Source organism: Gossypium hirsutum, chromosome A10 (genome assembly GCF_007990345.1).
Source record: "Gossypium hirsutum isolate 1008001.06 chromosome A10, Gossypium_hirsutum_v2.1, whole genome shotgun sequence".
Classification (NCBI taxonomy): domain Eukaryota; kingdom Viridiplantae; phylum Streptophyta; class Magnoliopsida; order Malvales; family Malvaceae; genus Gossypium; species Gossypium hirsutum.
The window spans coordinates 98,449,465-98,467,892 of NC_053433.1; the positions used below are offsets into that span (position 1 = coordinate 98,449,465).

Below are 18,428 nucleotides of genomic sequence, written 5' to 3' on the forward strand. Positions count from 1 at the left end.
TTTTTTTTTCTTTTTGCATAATTAATTGTTACTTCATGTCATTTCTCAGATAAAAGTGGCATTTAGTAGGCTGTTTACTTCATTTTTTTCACATGGAAAAATTTATGGACGAAAAGATTTATTTATCATTTTATTTTATTTAAAAAAAAGAAAAATACTTAATACATGAACACTAACTTAAAGTATACCTTCCAACTAAAAATTTGTCTAATCATTTTCCTTTAGACAACATGTGGCAATGGCAAAACAAAGGATCAACCTTTTCTTAGTCAAACACGCAATAATTAACAAGAAAAGCAAGATATGCTGATATGGATGACCTTTCACTTAATTAGTTTCTACACTCAGCTCAGGCCATGCTTACTGGTTAGATTCCCTTTGCTGCATTTGTTCTTTACATTTTCTTTAAGTTATGGTTCTATCGATAGCTTTTAACTTTCAGAATTCAATCATTGTATTGAACATAGTGAAGATTATGTAAAAGTAGGCGACCAATAATCCCAAAAGTTTTCTTAGTTGCGAAGTGTTTCAACTTTTATATTGTATATACATATATTATTTCCATGTAGTAAACTCTTGGAAGTTTCATAATTGGATTATATATTCAGTGTTTAATGTTAAAACTGTACCGTGCCTTTGCCAAATTGTTTTCACGAGGGAGTGTAGACTCTGGAACTGCTTCTACAGTTTTTCTCTAATAATTCTTGTATACAAAACAAGAAGACTGATGTTGTCTTATACTAGAAGATGCTTCAGCTTTGTAGGGTCCAAAATAATACCTTTTTTACTCGAATTTCGGTGTAAGTGTTGTTACAATTATGCATTCAATACGGATATGTTCAAGTTATTTAATTCTTAAGTATTTGAAAGGCTCTTACAAGATCATATCCCCAACTTCATTTTTGGATACGCATAAAAAAATAGTAACTAACACGAATATTTCAAAAGAAATTTGTTTTTGATTTTACCCCTAGGTTAAACAATTTTAACTGTAGATAGGATGATAGTACACCTGGTTCGGACCTTGTCATTTTAGAGTTTGGAGTCATCAACAGCAATCTGAAATGATGGATGGTTCAACATCTTCAGTATTGGTTGTAGTACATTTAATAGGGGATATGAGCTAAGAACTCCCAAACATCTCATGTTCCTCAGTGGGGACTCCAATTCATTCTTTATCCCCTCCATTATTCATATCAATATTTTTGTCAACAATTATGCAATTGTTCTTTGTTTATCCCCTCCATTAGATTTTGTTACCATTTAAATGTTGATTTAGATATTACTTCTAGCTAGTAACCCTGTTTTCTTTCCTTTCTTTTAAAAGCAGAGCTTGTAAGTATTGTCTTTTAAAATCTTGAAAATCTCATAGCATGCACTTTCTCAAATTTACCTTTTAAGATAGTTGGTTAAGCGATTAGATTCGGATTACATTTGAAGATATCAATTACAACTTATGAACAATAAAAAAAAAATTATTTGTTCGGGTTAAATTTAAGTTTAACATAATCCCACCTAACTCATAAACATAAATGTAAATTTATTGTAAAAGTAAGAATTGTCAATACCCTTTAAAACTTTAAAATTATAAAATTAACAAAAGTATACTATCTAAATATGTCATTTTATTATTTTTATCTAAAACCAAGTTAATTAATATTTTAAAATAGAATTTATGTCATATTAATTCATCTCAAAACTAATAAAAGTTATATACGAAATATTAATGAATTTATTTAGATTTTTGAATTAGTAATTTTTCTCTATGCTAGTAAATAAATAAATAAATCAACTAATTTAAATGCAATTGTTAATTTATTACAAGAAAGATTTTATTGATACACATAATTAATGGAGATAAAGGAGGAGAGGGGTAATGGTAAGGAAGGTCGGTTCACCCATTCTAGGGTCGAGAGCTGGAAAAATAGAGGGACTCACAATGAATGCTTAGTGTATTAGACTTTTGAGAGTGGAGAGGAGTCCCTTTACTAAGTGATATCTTGAGGTATTTATAGGAATGATGAGGGCCCAATCGGGTCCACAAGAGGTGAGGGCCCCAACCGAATCCAAATTGTGGTAGGGATACAATAGTCCCCATCAGTCAAGAGATAGGTTATAGGTGACCGTGTCTCGAGACTATCCGCAGGTTACCCCCATGGGTGACATTTGTTGCAAATAAAGTAACGAGACAGAGGGTATAATTTATTGGCCGAATGATTCAAGAACATATGATGCCTTGCAAGGCTATTGAAATTCATGCATACCCCTTTTAATAATGTGTTTGGAAATGGTCATTTTATTCATAGTTGAATTGTATAAAGTTTGCTTTATGATTTACGGAGTGGTATACCTATTGGCTCGACAATTCAGAAATGAGTGGTATAATAGTCAACAAGAAGATCCAAAGTTATGTAGTGGAGATGTGTTGTACGCATATCATGTAACACCACTAACCCGTATCTGTCACCGAAACAGGGTTACAGAGCATTACCAGAACATTCAGAACAATTTACAAATAATTCATGATAATTACTATTCATTTATCGAAATTATTCATAATGTCCCTTAAATGGACCCTCGAGGCCTAAATCGAGTATTAGAATCGAGTCGAGGCTTAATCGGGAACTCCAAGAACTTTTCGTAAAATTTTCTAAAATTTTTCTAGGTGCAGGGCTCACATGCCCGTGTGGTTTAGGGACACGCCCGTGTGACCTAAAGACACTCTCGTGCTGTAGGCCGTGTTCGACCCCGTGTAACTCTCTAATTTATGCCACATGGCCAACCACACGTCCATGTGAGTAGGCAGTGTGATCAATTTAATTTTCAAAAATTAGGTGCAGGGTTCACATGGCCGAGACACACACCTGTGTTCTAGGCCGTGTAGCATGCACGGTTGAGACACACGCCCGTGTCTTTGCCCATGTGCTCAATTCTGAGCATTCTATTTCTCGAATTTAAGATGCAGGTGACACACGGTCTAACTACACATCCATGTACCAAGCTGTGTGTCACACACGATCTAGACATACGCCCGTGTGTTTGCCCGCATAGACAAAATAAAGCCATTTCTAGCTACATTTTTCATCCAAAATTTTACAATATCCTGCACCAAAACTTACATCTAAATACCAACCAATTCAAGCATTATATTCAAGCAAATTTTAACATCTAAATATGGTATAACATAACATACACATATGTTTATAATCTTACCTTGGTTTAACCTAGGCATTAACATCATTTGACCACATACACTTAACATAATACGTGTGTTTATCATAATAACCTACTTTATAATACCAAAATAAACCATTACTAGCCATTCCAATGGCTAGGTTACAAACATCATTTTCAAGCCACTAATGGCCAAGTATCCTATACATGTCATTAGATCAAAATGATTTTTACTATATATACCCAAAATAAGCTAGTGGATAGTGTGATGATACTCCAACTGATCTCCAACCTTCGCGAGCTTCCGAGCACTATAAAACAGGGAACATAAAACTAAATAAGCATTACATACTTAGTAAGTTCGTATAACAGGAATTAAAACTTACCAATTTACATTTATTAACATTAAACATTCAATAACATGCTTTTTCATCAATTAGGCAAATTTACCTATACACATACACTCAATCAAACAAGTTAGTTATATAAATGTTCACATAAGCATCAAGTAAGCATAGATGAGCTCACCATACAATATTCTTTCAAGACATCATTAATTTTGTCTTATACTCCTCATATCATGTCAAGTATTTTATCTGTTGAGTCATTGAAATTCCGATGGATATTCAAACAGTACACTCAAGGTGTACAATTTAACAACCTGCACATTCATATTCAGGAGTACCCATTAGGGCACTTAATTGGAAAGCATACTCTCGAGCCTCATAATGTAACACCCCTCGCCCGTATCCAACGCCAGGACAGGGTTTGAGGTGCTATCGGACTTAAACTCAACATATTTTAGGAAATTGGGCCATAAAATTTTGATCAACTTAAGACTTTTCATTTCATATGCAATCTGTCCCTTATTTGGGCTTACGAGGCCCAAAACATGCAATTGAGGTGCTTCGGGACCAAACCGAGGGCTCAAGAAAAACTTAGAAAATTTCATGCTTCAAGGCTCCACACGCCGTGTGGGTATAGGGCACATGCTCGTGTGCTAGGGACACGCCCATATCCTGCACCCGTGTAGCCAATTTAATTTCCATAATTTCATAAACAAGTGCAGACTTTACACAGCCTGGACACATGCTCGTGTCCTTTCACAGGCCACGACACGTCCGTGTGCAAAAACCTAGGTATTCTATTTCTGACGTCAGCATCGCACGACCACGTTACAGGCCCGTGTACTAGGCTATGCCCTCCACACGGCTGAGACACACGGCCGTGTCTCTACCCGTGTGATAATTACCATGCATTCTGACTTGAGATTTCTAGGTGCAGGGGACACACGGCCTTCTCACACGCCCATGGGGCTGACCGTGTAACACACACGGCCTAGACACACGCCCGTGTGTCTACCTGCATGGACAATATGAGGCTATCTACCAAGCCTCATTGCCACCCTAGTGTACCTATTTTCATGTCAATACCAACCAATACCAAAACAAGCATAATAGACATTCATTTAACCATGAAGATGCATCTTTTATAGACTCAAAATGAAAGCCCTCATCCAAGGCTTAATGTAAAGAGTGAAATCTATTCTAGACCAACGCATTTAGCCAATTCTCAAATACACAAAATAATAAGGTCTAACCCTATACATGCCATAATAAAAAATAAAAATCCAACTATACCGAGTTTTATGACTGATAGTGTGATTGATATCTCTGACTTCCGGTGATCCTTAAGCTAATTAGGCCGCACTATAAGAAGATGAAAAGAAAGGGAGAGTAAGCATAAAAGCTTAGTAAGTTGCATATAAATAATTATACAACAATTTCACCTCTAGTCATCATACTCATAGCACAAAGATAGGCATAAGCTTGACTTACTCATTACCGTCTACTCAAGTCACATTTCTATTTTGAGCTCATTACTCATGCATACCAAATATGTTCCTGTACCACTCACAACATTATTATACTTTTCTTACTAACTCACTTTCGTAACTTTTAAAGTTGAACCTTTCGGAATACTACTGAATATTCTATAAACCTCAAACATGGGATAAGTTACCGATGCCATGTCCCAGACATGGTCTTACACTGGCTATCGTCATTGAGGCTGATGCCATATCCTAGACATGGTCTTACACTAGCTCTCGTATATATACATACTGATGCCATGTCTCAGACATGGCCTTATACTAGCACAACTCTTATCCAATGCATGTCCCAGACATGTCTTACATTGGCTATCATCATCAAGGCCGATACATGTCCTAGACATGTCTTACACTAGCACTCGTCTCAATGCCGATGCCATGTCCCAAACATGGTCTTATACTGGCTCTCATAATGTGGCCGATGCATGTCCCAGACATGTCTTACGCTGACACACAAATAACCCGAATGTTATGGCATGAATATCCGGTTGGTTTCCTAAAGTTTCAATGGGATTTTTCTACTATCTCAATTATTAATATGCATTCTCAGTTCACAATCTAGCAATTCACACTATATCAATTCAATGACAATTCAAATACATGCATTAACAATGTAGTTGTATTATTTACATACAACTTACCTCGGTTTGCAAAATGTACTCGACTAGTCGGTTTAGTCGATTTGTTTGGCTTTCCCCCAGTCTAGGTTCGGATTCGATAAATCTTGATCTATAATAGCAAAATGCACTCATTTAGTCACTAATTACAATTAGGCAATCATAAATCTTAGGTAAAATGACCATTTTGCCCCTAGACCTTGGCAAAATGAACATTTTGCCCCTATGCTCGGAAATCGATTTTTATCGAATTTATTTGCATCTGAAGCCTAGCTGAACCCTTTTTACTCTTATAGAAACTTTAAATTCTCACAATTTTACATATTTATCAACTATTTTACAACTTATGCATAAAAGCCCCTTTAGGTGTTTTCCATGAAAACTCCTTCACAAAAGTTGTTTATAACATAACTAGGACTCATATTCTTCCATAAAATTTTAGAAAACACTCTAAATGCTCTCATGGTAAAACCCTAAAATTTCCACCATTTTGCAATATAATCTCCTCATTTGGAAGCTCATGTTTCAAGGGTTTTAAAAATGCAAAAATCATCAACAAAGAATGAGAAAATCACTTACTTGTGAGGACTTAGAGTTGCTAAAATTTTCTTGAAGTTGAAAACCCTTACAATGGCTGGAAAAATCGGGGGAAGTGAAAAGAAAATGAAAGAAAAAGATGATAGCTAGTCTTAGGCATTATTTTAGTACATCTTATGTCATCAACATACCTAATATTGACTTTTCAACATTTCTCTCTACCAAGGCTGACCAAGCTATCATAATAGGGTCTAATTGCCCTTTAAAGACCCCCAATTTTAATTATCTATCTATTTGACACATTTGGGTACTAAAATGCAACTTCTGCCTTTTATGCGATTTAGTCCTTTTTTCGCAATCGGGCCCACAACATTAAAATCTACTCATCAAATTTTTCATGCGCTAATGTAATTATACTATAACCTCATAATAATAAAAATTATTTACCCAATTTTAGATTTGTGGTCTCGAGACCACTGTTTCGACTAGGCCCTAAATCGGGCTGTTACATTTCTCCTCTCTTTAGGGATTTTTCTCCTTGAAAATCTTACCTGCGAATAAATTCGGGTACTGCTCTCTCAAAGACTCCCCGGGTTCCCATGTGGCTTCCTTGGCCCCATGTCTATGCCACAAAACCTTCACAAGTGGGATATTCTTATTTCTCAATTGTTTGACCTCTCGAGCCAAAATCTTGATCGACTCCTCGCCATAAGTCATATCTGGAAGAATCTCAACTTCAGTTGGCGCAATTACATGTGAAGCGTCCGATCTGTACCGGTGTAACATGGAAACATGAAACACATCGTGAATCTTTTCTAACTCCAGCGGCAAATCAAAACATAAGCAACAGGTCCTAATCTTTCGATAACCTCATAAGGTCCTATGAAACTAGGACTCAACTTGCCCTCCACGGAGAAACTTTCAAAAATACTTTATCATCGACTTCAAACTTAATTTCTTTTCGCCTCAAATTCGAGTAGGATTTTTTTCTATCCGAGGAGGCTTTCCGGCAGTCACGATTCACTTTAACTTTCTCCTCCGCCTCTTTCACCAAATCGACCTCGTGAATCTGATTCTCTCTCAACTCAGTCCAGTATAAGGGCGTCCGAAATTTTCGCCCATACAAGGCCTCATAAGGCGCCATTTTTAGACTCGACTGATAGCTGTTGTTGTAGGCTAATTCGACCAATGGCAAGTATTTTTTCCCAACTTCCTTGAAATTCGAGAACATAAAATCTCAACATGTCTTTTAAGATCTATATCACTCTTTTCGACTGTTCATCAGTTTGCGGATGAAATGCCATGCTGAAACTTAACTTGGTTCCCAAAGCCTTTTGTAACTTTTTCCAAAACCTTGAGGTAAACCTCGAATCTCTTTCTGACACAATCGACCATGGCACTCCATGAAGCCTCACAATCTCGAAAATATATAAGTCGGCTAATTTCTTAAGGGAGTAGTGGTACGCACGGGTACGAAATGTGCCGACGTAGTTAGTCTATCGACAATAACCTATATTGCATCTTTCTTTTTTGGGGTTATAGGCAAACTGGTCACGAAGTCCATAGTGATACGATTCCATTTCCACTCTGGGACCATAATAGGCTGAAGTAAACCCGAAGGTACTTGATGTTCAGTCTTTACTTGCTGACACACTAAGCACTTGGAAACAAACTCTGAAATGTCTCCTTTCATACCCGACCACCAATACATTTTCTTAAGGTCGTTGTACATTTTTGCACTACCCGGGTGAACGGATAAACAACCACCATTTGCCTTACTCAGGATCTTTTGAATAAGTTCATTGTCCTTGGGTACACAAACTCTGTTTCTAAACATTAAACATCCATCGGTATTGATGCGGAAATCTGATTCAATGTCTGACTTACACTGAATTTTCTTAGCTTGCAATTCCTCATCACTTGTCTGAGCTTCTCAGATTTCTTGAAGAATAGCTGGTTTGGTTTTCAACTCTTCTAGGATCAAACCATCTTTAGGTAAAGTTAACTGAGTGTTCAAGGGTCTCAAGGCAAACAACGACTTCCTACTCAAGGCGTCGGCGACTACATTCGCCTTTCCCAGATGGTAGTCGATAATCAATTCATAATCCTTTAACAGTTCTAACCATCGGTGTTGCCTCAAATTCAACTTCTTTTGGGTCATTAAGTACTTTAAGCTCTTATGGTCGGTGAATACCCGACATTTCTCTCTATACAAATGGTGTCTCCAAATCTTCAGCACGAATACTACAGCTGCTAGTTCCAAATCATGGGTTAGATGATTTCTCTCGTATGGTTTTAACTATTTCGAGGCATAGCTATAACCTTACCTTCTTGCATGAGCACACACCCCAAACCATTTAAGGAGGCGTCGCTATAAATCACAAACTCCTTGCCCGACTCTGGTTGCACTAACACTGGAGCTTCCGTTAACAAAGCCTTTAATCTCTCAAAACTTTACTTACACTTTTCTGTTCATTCAAACTTGACGTCTTTTTCCAGCAGCCTAGTATCGGGGTAGCTATAATAGAAAATCCATTTACAAACCGTCTATAGTATCCGGCTAAACCCAAAAAGCTTCGAATCTCTGTTACATTCCTCGATAGTTTTCATTCCACAATAACGGAGATCTTATTTGGATCAACTCGGAACCCGACACAATATGTCCTAGAAACCCGACCTCTTTAAGCCAAAATTTACTCTTACTGAACTTGGCGTATAATCGTTTGCCTATTAAGGTTTGCAACACAACCCTTAGATGCTCTGCGTGCTCTCTCTCATCACGCAAATAGATCAGTATGTCATCGATAAAGACGACAACAAACTTATCTAGATACGGTCTGAATATGCAGTTCATCAAATCCATAAGTCAAACCAAATAGCATGACAAGAAACTCATAATGCCCATATCTTGTCCGAAATGCAGTCTTCGGCACATCTTGCTCTTTAACCCTTAACTGATAATAACCAGACCTCAGATCGATATTAGAAAACATGATAGCTCCCTTCAACTGATGAAAAAAATCATCGATCCTTGGTAAAGGGTATTTGTTCTTTACTGTTACTTTGTTGAGTTGCCTGTAGTCGATGCATAATCTCATCGACCCATCTTTCTTCTTCACAAAGAGTACCGGAGCACCCCACGGAGAATAACTCGGTCTCGCAAAGCCCTTGTCTGTCAGATCTTGCAACTGTGCTTTCAACTCTTTCAGCTTCGTTGGAGCCATCCTATACGGAGTGATTGAGACAGGTGTCGTACCAGGAATCAATTCAATTTCAAACTCAACCTCTCTCATTGGAGGTAATCCAGGTAACTCCTCTAGAAACACATCCGTGAACTCGTAAACTACCGGTACTAATTCGATCCTCAACTTTGACTCTTGAGTATTCAACACAAAAGTTCTATAAGCCTCATACTTCTTTTTCAAATTTTTCTCAGTAGTCAATGATGATATTACCATAGGCAGGCTTTCTGGCTCATCTAGTCCAAATCGAAGAACAGCCCCATTTTCACATCTTAACTCAATTACTTTTCTTCCTCAGTCTACTACAACACCATGGGAGGTCAGCCAATCCATCCCAAGAATTACATCGAATTCATTAAAAGGCAACAACATCAAGTTGGCTGGAAAATAATAGCCTCTAATCATCAAAGAACAATTTCTACATACTTGGTCTACTAACACATGCTTGCCTAACGGGTTAGACACTTTTATTACAAACTTAGTGGACTCTACTAACATATTCATACGAGGTATTAATTCCATACAAATGTAAAAGTAAGTAGATCCCGGGTCAATTAAAGCAACAATAGTTATATCATAGATAGAAAGGGTACCCTTGATCACGTTGAGAGACTCTGCCTCTTCTCGGGTACGTATAGCATTGGTCCTCACTGGCGCTCTACCTTCAGACCTCGCCGTGGTACCTCTTGGCGCGCCTCTACTACTAGTCCCATTCCCGGGGTTCTTTTGTGGGCTACTTCTCAAGGGAGCACTACTTGCTTTCATATCTTGCTTTCTTCCTCTCTCATCCATCTCAGGACAATTACGAATAAAGTGGTCAAGTGACCCACACTTGAAACAGCCCCTCTCGTTTACTTGGCATTCGCCTAAGTGACATCTCCCACATTGTGGACACTCCTGCCGATTTGGCCAAGCACTACCAATACTAACGACTGAAGTAGCCTGGGCTTTAGATGCCATATTCTGTTGAATCTTGTTTCTTCTCGAATACCCCATTGAAACATTCGATCGGGTAGTAAATTATTTCAATCTCTTAGATGAGGACTGATGTGCTTTCCCCATCTGTCTTTTCTTCAAATCCCGTGACTCAGTGGCCACTTTTCTCCTCTCTTTTATCAGCTCCTCTGCCTTGTACGCTCTCTCAACGAGTACCACAAATTCTCTTATTTCTAAGATGCCCACAAACACTCAGATATCCTCATTGAGGCCATTCTCGAACCTCTTACACATGATAGCTTCAGTGGATACGCATTCCCGCGCATACTTGTTGAGTTTCACAAGCTCACACTCACACTCTGTCATAGTCTTATTACCCTATTTCAGCTCTAAAAATTCCTTCTTTTTCTGGTCCATGAACCTCATCATCAAGACTGAAGATCTCTCCTCAATTTCCCTTCAGGAGTTTTGGGTTTTCTTTATGTTGTGTATTCTATATTCTTCTGAGATGTTTTCTTATTTAGTTATGAACTAAACCCCTAAATACCTAGGGGGAATGAAACCTAAGACGAATCTTGTTATTATTTTCTGAATCGTATGATAAATATTTAACTTGTTCTTAATTATGTGTTCTTAATTCTTGTTTTGATATCTCAGGATACTGATTCAAGATAAGCTCTTATTCAGAGGAGGAATAGACCCTGTCTAAGAGTACATTTGTCATAATTAAGCGGAGTTGTTTGCGCGCCTAGACATAGGGTGACAAGATTTTGCCGGATTAGGGTGAAACCTAATAAGGGGATCCATAGATCGAGTTAATGCAATCCTAGGGTGTTAATTAGAGAAAAGTGTCAATTATTCCATCTAGGGATTAGACGTTATTAGTCTTGAATAGGGATAATAACATAACTTAGGATCTCTACGGAACAAGTTAAATGAATAAATCGTCTGATTCGGAGCTAGAATAACAAGTACAGTCTAGGTGGATTTTTCCTTAGGTATTGTCTTAATTCAATCGATTTTCCCAAAATCAATTTCCCAATTCCATTCTCTGTGAATTCTTAATTTAGATAATTAGTTAGTTAAAACAAAAACCTCTTTATTATTAGGCTAGATAATAAAAAGACAGTCATTACTAGTACTTTTAGTTCCCTTGGGTTTGACAATCCGATCTTGCTAAAACTATACTACTGTTCGATAAGTACACTTGCCTACATCATGATAATAGTTAGTTTCAAGAACAATTAATTATAAATATTTAAAACCTATCACGAAATCACACGATCAAGTTTTTGGCGCCGTTGTCGGGAAACTAAGATATTAGGAACACTCAAATTTTATTACTTTAGCCATTTATTTTAATTTCAATTTAAATTTATTTTATTACTTATTTTTTCCTTCTCTTGGTAGGTTTTTATAGTTTATGACTAGAAGAAACCCCTCAGGACCACTACTTTTTGACGAAGAAATCGATCGCACAGTTTGCAAAAACTAAAGAGAAATAAGGCGAAGCTTAAGATACATAGAGAACGAGCAAGAGAACGATACTCAAACCCCAACCACAGAGATGGCTGAAAACCAAGACAATCAGCTACCTCCTGCAATTGCAGTTAATCAAAGTCCTGCTCCACGTACTATGTATGATTATGCTAAACCTTCTTTAACAGGAACTGAATCGAGCATACTTAGACCTGCTGTAGCTGCAAATACTTTTGAACTAAAACGTAACACTATTCAAATGATACAACAATTTGTTCAGTTTGATGGTTTGCAGGATAAGGATCCCAACGCTCATTTAGCCAACTTCTTAGAACTATGCGATACATTTAAAATTAATGGTGTTTCTGATGATGCCATTCGTCTTCGGTTATTCCCTTTTTCGTTGAGGAACAAAACTAAACAGTGGTTGAACTCATTACCACGAGGGTCAATCACTACTTGGGAATAAATAACTGAAAAATTTCTATTAAAATATTTCCCGCAGGCTAAAACGGCCAAATTACATAATGATATCTCTTTGTTTGTGCAGATGGACTTAGAAACTGTTTACGATGCATGAGAGAGATACAAGGACTTACTGAGAAGGTGCCCTCACCATGGGTTACTGTTTTGGCTTCAGGTTCAAACATTCCATAATGGCTTGAATCCTTCGACTCGACAAATGGTTGACGCAGCTGCTGGCGGAACCATCAAAAATAAAACACCTGAAGATGCTTATGAGTTTATAGAGGAGATGTCACTGTATAACTATTAGTGGCAAGTCATGAGGACAAAACCAACTAAAACAGCAGGCGTTTATAATGTCGATTTGATTACTATGCTATCAAACCAGGTAGAACTTCTAAATAAAAAGATTGATGGTTTTCTTAGTTCTTCAGAGGTTCACCCAGTAATGCAGTGCGAAGCAAGTGGAGGTGGAACAAGCCATTCGAAATACCAACCTTATGGCCATAACATCGATAACGAGTAATTAAATTACATGGGTAATAATCATCGACCTCAAAACAATCCATATAATAACACTTACAATATAGGTTGGATGAACCACCCAATTTCTGTGGGGCAGTCAAGGAAATCAAAGACCACAACCACCTCCAAGCTACCAACAACCACCCTACCAATAGAAAAAGAAGCCGAACCTTGAAGAGATGCTCTCAAAGTTTATATCGGTGTCAGAAACTCGTTTCCAGAACACCGAGATAGCACTTAAAAATCAACAAGCGTCGATCCAAGGGCTCGAAACTCAAATAGGCCAGATTTCCAAACTAATCTCCAAACGACCATAAGGGACCATGCCAAGCAATATTGAACCTAACCCAAGGAAACAGCTTAACGCGATTAATGTTCAAGATGAAGAAGGATTTGTTGAGCCTGAGCCAGAACCGAGCAAGAAACTGTGGTAAGAAAAGGTCAAGGTGAGGTAGATCACAATAAAAACAAATCGGTGAATGTCGAATATAAACCTCGTGTGCCATACCCCAACGTAGAAAGGAAAAACCGCTCAGATGAACAATTTGGTAAATTCCTTAAACTCTTAAAAAAATTACATATTAACTTACCAGTTATTGAAGCTCTATCACAGATGCCAAACACAATGAAATTTTTAAAGAAGCTTTTAGCAAATATGTGGAAGATGGACGAGGCATCACATGTGGAGCTAAACGCAGTTTGCTCAGCTATTCTCCAGAATAAACTACCCAACAAACTTAAAGATCCAGGGTGTTTTACAATTCCTTGCTTAATTGGTAGTTTAGATGTTAATAATGCATTAGCTGATTTGGGGGCTAGTATTAACGTCATACCTTACAAAATGTTCAAACAATTAGGTCTCGGGAAACCCAAACAGACTAGGATGAGCATTCAATTAGCAGATAAAACTATAAGATTTCCTAGGGGTATTATTGAAGATGTGCTAGTTAAAATCGATAAATTTATATTTCCCGTTGACTTCATTGTTCTATACATAGAGGAGGATAGCAACACTCCTTTAATTCTAGGAAGGCCCTTTTTAGCAAATACTAAAGCAATTATTGATGTTGGCACAGGTGCACTCACACTCCGTGTGGGATATGAAACAATCACTCTTCAAGCTTGCAATTCTGGAAACATATCAGAAATTGTTGGTACAACCTACTTTGCAGGAAATGAGTCTGAAGGAAGCACATGAGTGATTCTCAAGCAATAGTAGAGGACCCATTCATGTAGATCGAAGGTTACAAATCGAAGAGCTAGATGAATGGCGGACGCATAAACCGAGAACACCTGACAAACCGAATCTACGATAGAATAAGCTCAATCCCTTTTCAAATCAACTTAAGGTTAGAGATAGAGTCTTATTAGATGCCACAGATCCCCACATTGTCGCTACCACATCGAATGAAGAAATCTCTGTTACGGTACTCAGATTTTCCCATTCGGTACGGTCGAGGTGAATCATCCCAAGCTTGGCACTTTTAAGGTAAACAATACTCGTTTAAAACCTTATTTTGATGAGATTAATAGCAGGAATGAGGAGTATAAACTCCTCAAACCACCATGATCATTCAACGGATAGGTAAGTCGAGCTTAGACTATAAATAATCGCTTCTCGGGAGGCAACCCAAGCACTAACTGTATTAACTTCTTTAAAATTTAGTCTTCAGCATCTAACTTACTAACATAGCGCTTGAATATAGGTTTTCCACAGGGACACGACCAAGAGCACGGGCGTGCTTAGGGCCATGTGAAAACAGGACAAAAATTTTTCCCAAACACGGGCTACGATAAAATGCCACGGTCGTGCGACATGGCTGTGGTCGAACCTGTTAAAATAGCATGGGCATACGACACGCCTGTGTCTAGCACCCGTGGACGACATGATCAAAATAACACGAGCGTGCGCAAAGGTACACGACCGTGGGAGAAGCGTACCGCGCTAGACACGGCCGTGCGACACGATCATGTAGCCACATGGCCTAGACACACGGGCGTGCCAGAAGGCCATGTGATGACATCTCAATTTGCGATGAACACGGACGGGACACGATCCACACGGGCGTGTGCATCGGCCGTACCACTTGAAAAATTTGATTATTTATCTTATTTTATTTTATTTTTCTTTTATTAAGTTTTTAAGATTCATTTTTTTAAACACGGCTTATCTTTATCACTACTATCAGATTATTCCCTTAACTCTCCTTTTATCATTCAGAATCATGCTTGCCCTCCAGCTTTATTTCCAATACTCGATCTCGCCAATCCAAGAATATCATCCATTCTTTATACAGAAAGTTTCACTTCTCTCCCTATCTTATTTTTATACTCTAATATCTATCTTTGTACATTGAGGGCAATGTACATCTTAAGTGTGGGGGGTATTTATTTCATTATCAGAAAAATCCCTGAATGACTACCTTGTTCTCTTGAAAAGCTTTCATATCATATTTAGGATAAATTTTGATTGATTTATGATTTTTTTTGATATATCTTGAATTAAAACATAGGCATTTATACATTGATTGTTTAAACCTCAAGACATTAGAGAATCAAGCATGATAAGTTGATTTTTAAGAATTTAAAATATTAGGTTGTTTCCCCAAAGTTTAGGTATTACTTTGATTTGGAATTCACAAGTTTTAAACATCAAAAAGCCATAATTTTTGTGAGATTTTTGAGCCTTTTGAGCATCTATTAATTCTTTCATGCTCACTTTTATTATTGCTTTGAGTGCGTCAGTATTGAACTGTTATTCTAGAACTTGCTTGATTATGCATGTCGAGACCACACTATTTGATTTGATATGTCAAAATGATTAAGGCACTTAGGATTAACCCACTCATGCCATGAAAAGCCTACCTCCACGATTAACCCCTAGTAAACCCCCTTGAGCCTAACAACCCATTTCTTGTATTACCTTTAATATTAACCCTTAACCCATTATAGTTGAAATCCCTTAAATTAATTTGATCCTCATTTTTTGTCGAGATTGGAATTGAAATAGTTGCTTAGCTAAGTTTTATTCTAATTTGTATTTAACTTGTTCTTAAAAAAATGTATACATCTTAATAGTAGTAATCTTCTGAGCTAAAGAAGTCAAATTCCATATTTTGAGAAAAGCTCTATTGTACGCAATTGATGACTAGATATTTTTATAGTTAAGTAAATTTTTAACTCAATCTCGATTCTAACCCTTTCTTTCAGCTTGTGACCACACCCCTTAACTAAGCCTCATTACAACCTTCTAAAGACCTTTTGATTGATGTATCATCTTAAATTATAGTGGTGGAGATTTGATTTTCATGCAAGATTATGGTAATGACTTTTCATTATTGACTATTGAGTGCTTCATTTATTGTCCTTAAACACCTCTAGTGATTTGAGTGAATCTTTAGTGAGGATGCGAAACTCTGTGATATTCTGAATCAAAGGTAATTACTTAGATGATGGGAGACACCTATGTTTGCATGATTAAATACTCAACCTGGAATGTTTGAATTTTATGTTCTTTTAGCTGAATTCTCAATGTATGATTACCTATGGATTATTTTGAGATATTATCGATAGAAATTATAAGTTGAGAAGAATTTATTTTGATTATGAGTTGAGAATTTTGCTTGAGGACAAGCAAATGCTTAAGTGTGGGGGTATTTGATAAACCGTAATTTATACATATTTTTACCCCATGTTTAATGCATTTTATGGATGATTTCCTATTAGAATTGGTGAATTTGATGCTTCTAATGCTTTAATTTCATGTTTTATACTTAACAGAGCACAGGAGAGTGAAAGGAATGAAAAATAGGCCAAAACCAGAGAAAATGGGCCAAAGTACGAAATCAACACGGCCTGGACCTCCTCACACGGGCAAACCACACGGCCGTGTCAATTTGGTAGGCTCAAGCACGGCCTGAAGTAATCGCACACGGGTGTGTTACACGGGCGTGTCCCTGCTGAGCCCAAGTTGAGTCCAATTCGTAAAAGGCTAATTTTGAGGGCTCTTAGGCATTCCAAAGCCTATAAATACACCCTAGAGGAGGAAGAAAAGAGAGGCACAGAATAGGGAGTAAGAAATTACTCCAAGGAAGCCGATTGATCTATCTTAGAAGCCAGATTCACCATCAAGACTGAAGATCTCTCCTCAATTTCCCTTCAGGAGTTTTGGGTTTTCTTTATGTTTTGTATTCGTTATTCTTCTGAGATGTTTTCCTTTTTAGTTATGAACTAAATCCCCTAAATACCTAAGGGGAATGAAACCTAAGACGAATCTTGTTATTATTTTCTGAATTACTCATTACTGTCTACTCAATTATACAACAACAATTTCACATGTAGTCATCATACTCATAGCACAAAGATAGACATAAGCTTGACTTACTCATTACTGTCTACTCAAGTCACATTTTCTAATTTGAGCTCATTACTCATGCATACCAAATGCGTACCTGTACCACTCACAACATTATTATACTTTCCTTACTAACTCACTTTCGTAACTTTTAAAGTTAAACCTTTCGGAATACTACCGGATATTCTATATACTTCAAACAAGGGATAAGTTGTCGATGCCATGTCCCAGACATGGTCTTACACTGGCTATCGTCTTCGAGGCCGATGGCATGTCCCAGACATGGTCTTATACTAGCACAACTCTTAGCCGATGCATGTCCCAGACATGTCTTAACTGGCACACAAATAACCCGAATGTTATGGCATGAATATCCGGTTGGTTTCCTAAAGTTTCAATGGGATTTTTCTACTATCTCAATTATTAATATGCATTCTCAGTTCACAATCTAGCAATTCACACTATATCAATTCAATGACAATTCAAATACATACATTAACAATGTAGTTGTATTATTTACATACAACTTACCTCGGTTTGCAAAATGTACTCGACTAGTCGGTTTAGTCGATTTGTTTGGCTTTCCCCCAGTCTAGGTTCGGATTCGATAAATCTTGATCTATAATAGCAAAATGCACTCATTTAGTCACTAATTACAATTAGGCAATCATAAATTCACATCTTAGGTAAAATGACCATTTTGCCCCTAGACCTTGGCAAAATGAACATTTTGCCCCTATGCTCGGAAATTGATTTTTATCGAATTTATTTGCATCTGAAGCCTAGCTGAACCCTTTTTACTCTTATAGAAACTTTAAATTCTCACAATTTTACATATTTATCAACTATTTTACAACTTATGCATAAAAGCCCCTTTAGGTGTTTTCCATGAAAACTCCTTCACAAAAGTTGTTTATAACATAACTAGGACTCATATTCTTCCATAAAATTTTAGAAAACACTCTAAATGCTCTCATGGTAAAACCCTAAAATTTCCACCATTTTGCAATATAATCTCCTCATTTGGAAGCTCATGTTTCAAGGGTTTTAAAAATGCAAAAATCATCAACAAAGAATGAGAAAATCACTTACTTGTGAGGACTTAGAGTTGCTGAAATTTTTTTGAAGTTGAAAACCCTTACAATGGCTGGAAAAATCGGGGGAAGTGAAAAGAAAATGAAAGAAAAAGATGATAGCTAGTCTTAGGC

General features: G+C 37.2%; 1 non-coding gene across 1 annotated transcript; it reads right to left on the reverse strand.

Moving 5' to 3' along the window:
* Positions 1 to 12,394: 12,394 nt before the first annotated feature.
* On the reverse strand, positions 12,395 to 12,500 carry LOC121209134 (small nucleolar RNA R71). Its single transcript, XR_005904251.1, has one exon. It is a non-coding gene; the product is annotated as a small nucleolar RNA R71 (small nucleolar RNA).
* Between the last annotated feature and the right edge of the window lie 5,928 nt (positions 12,501 to 18,428).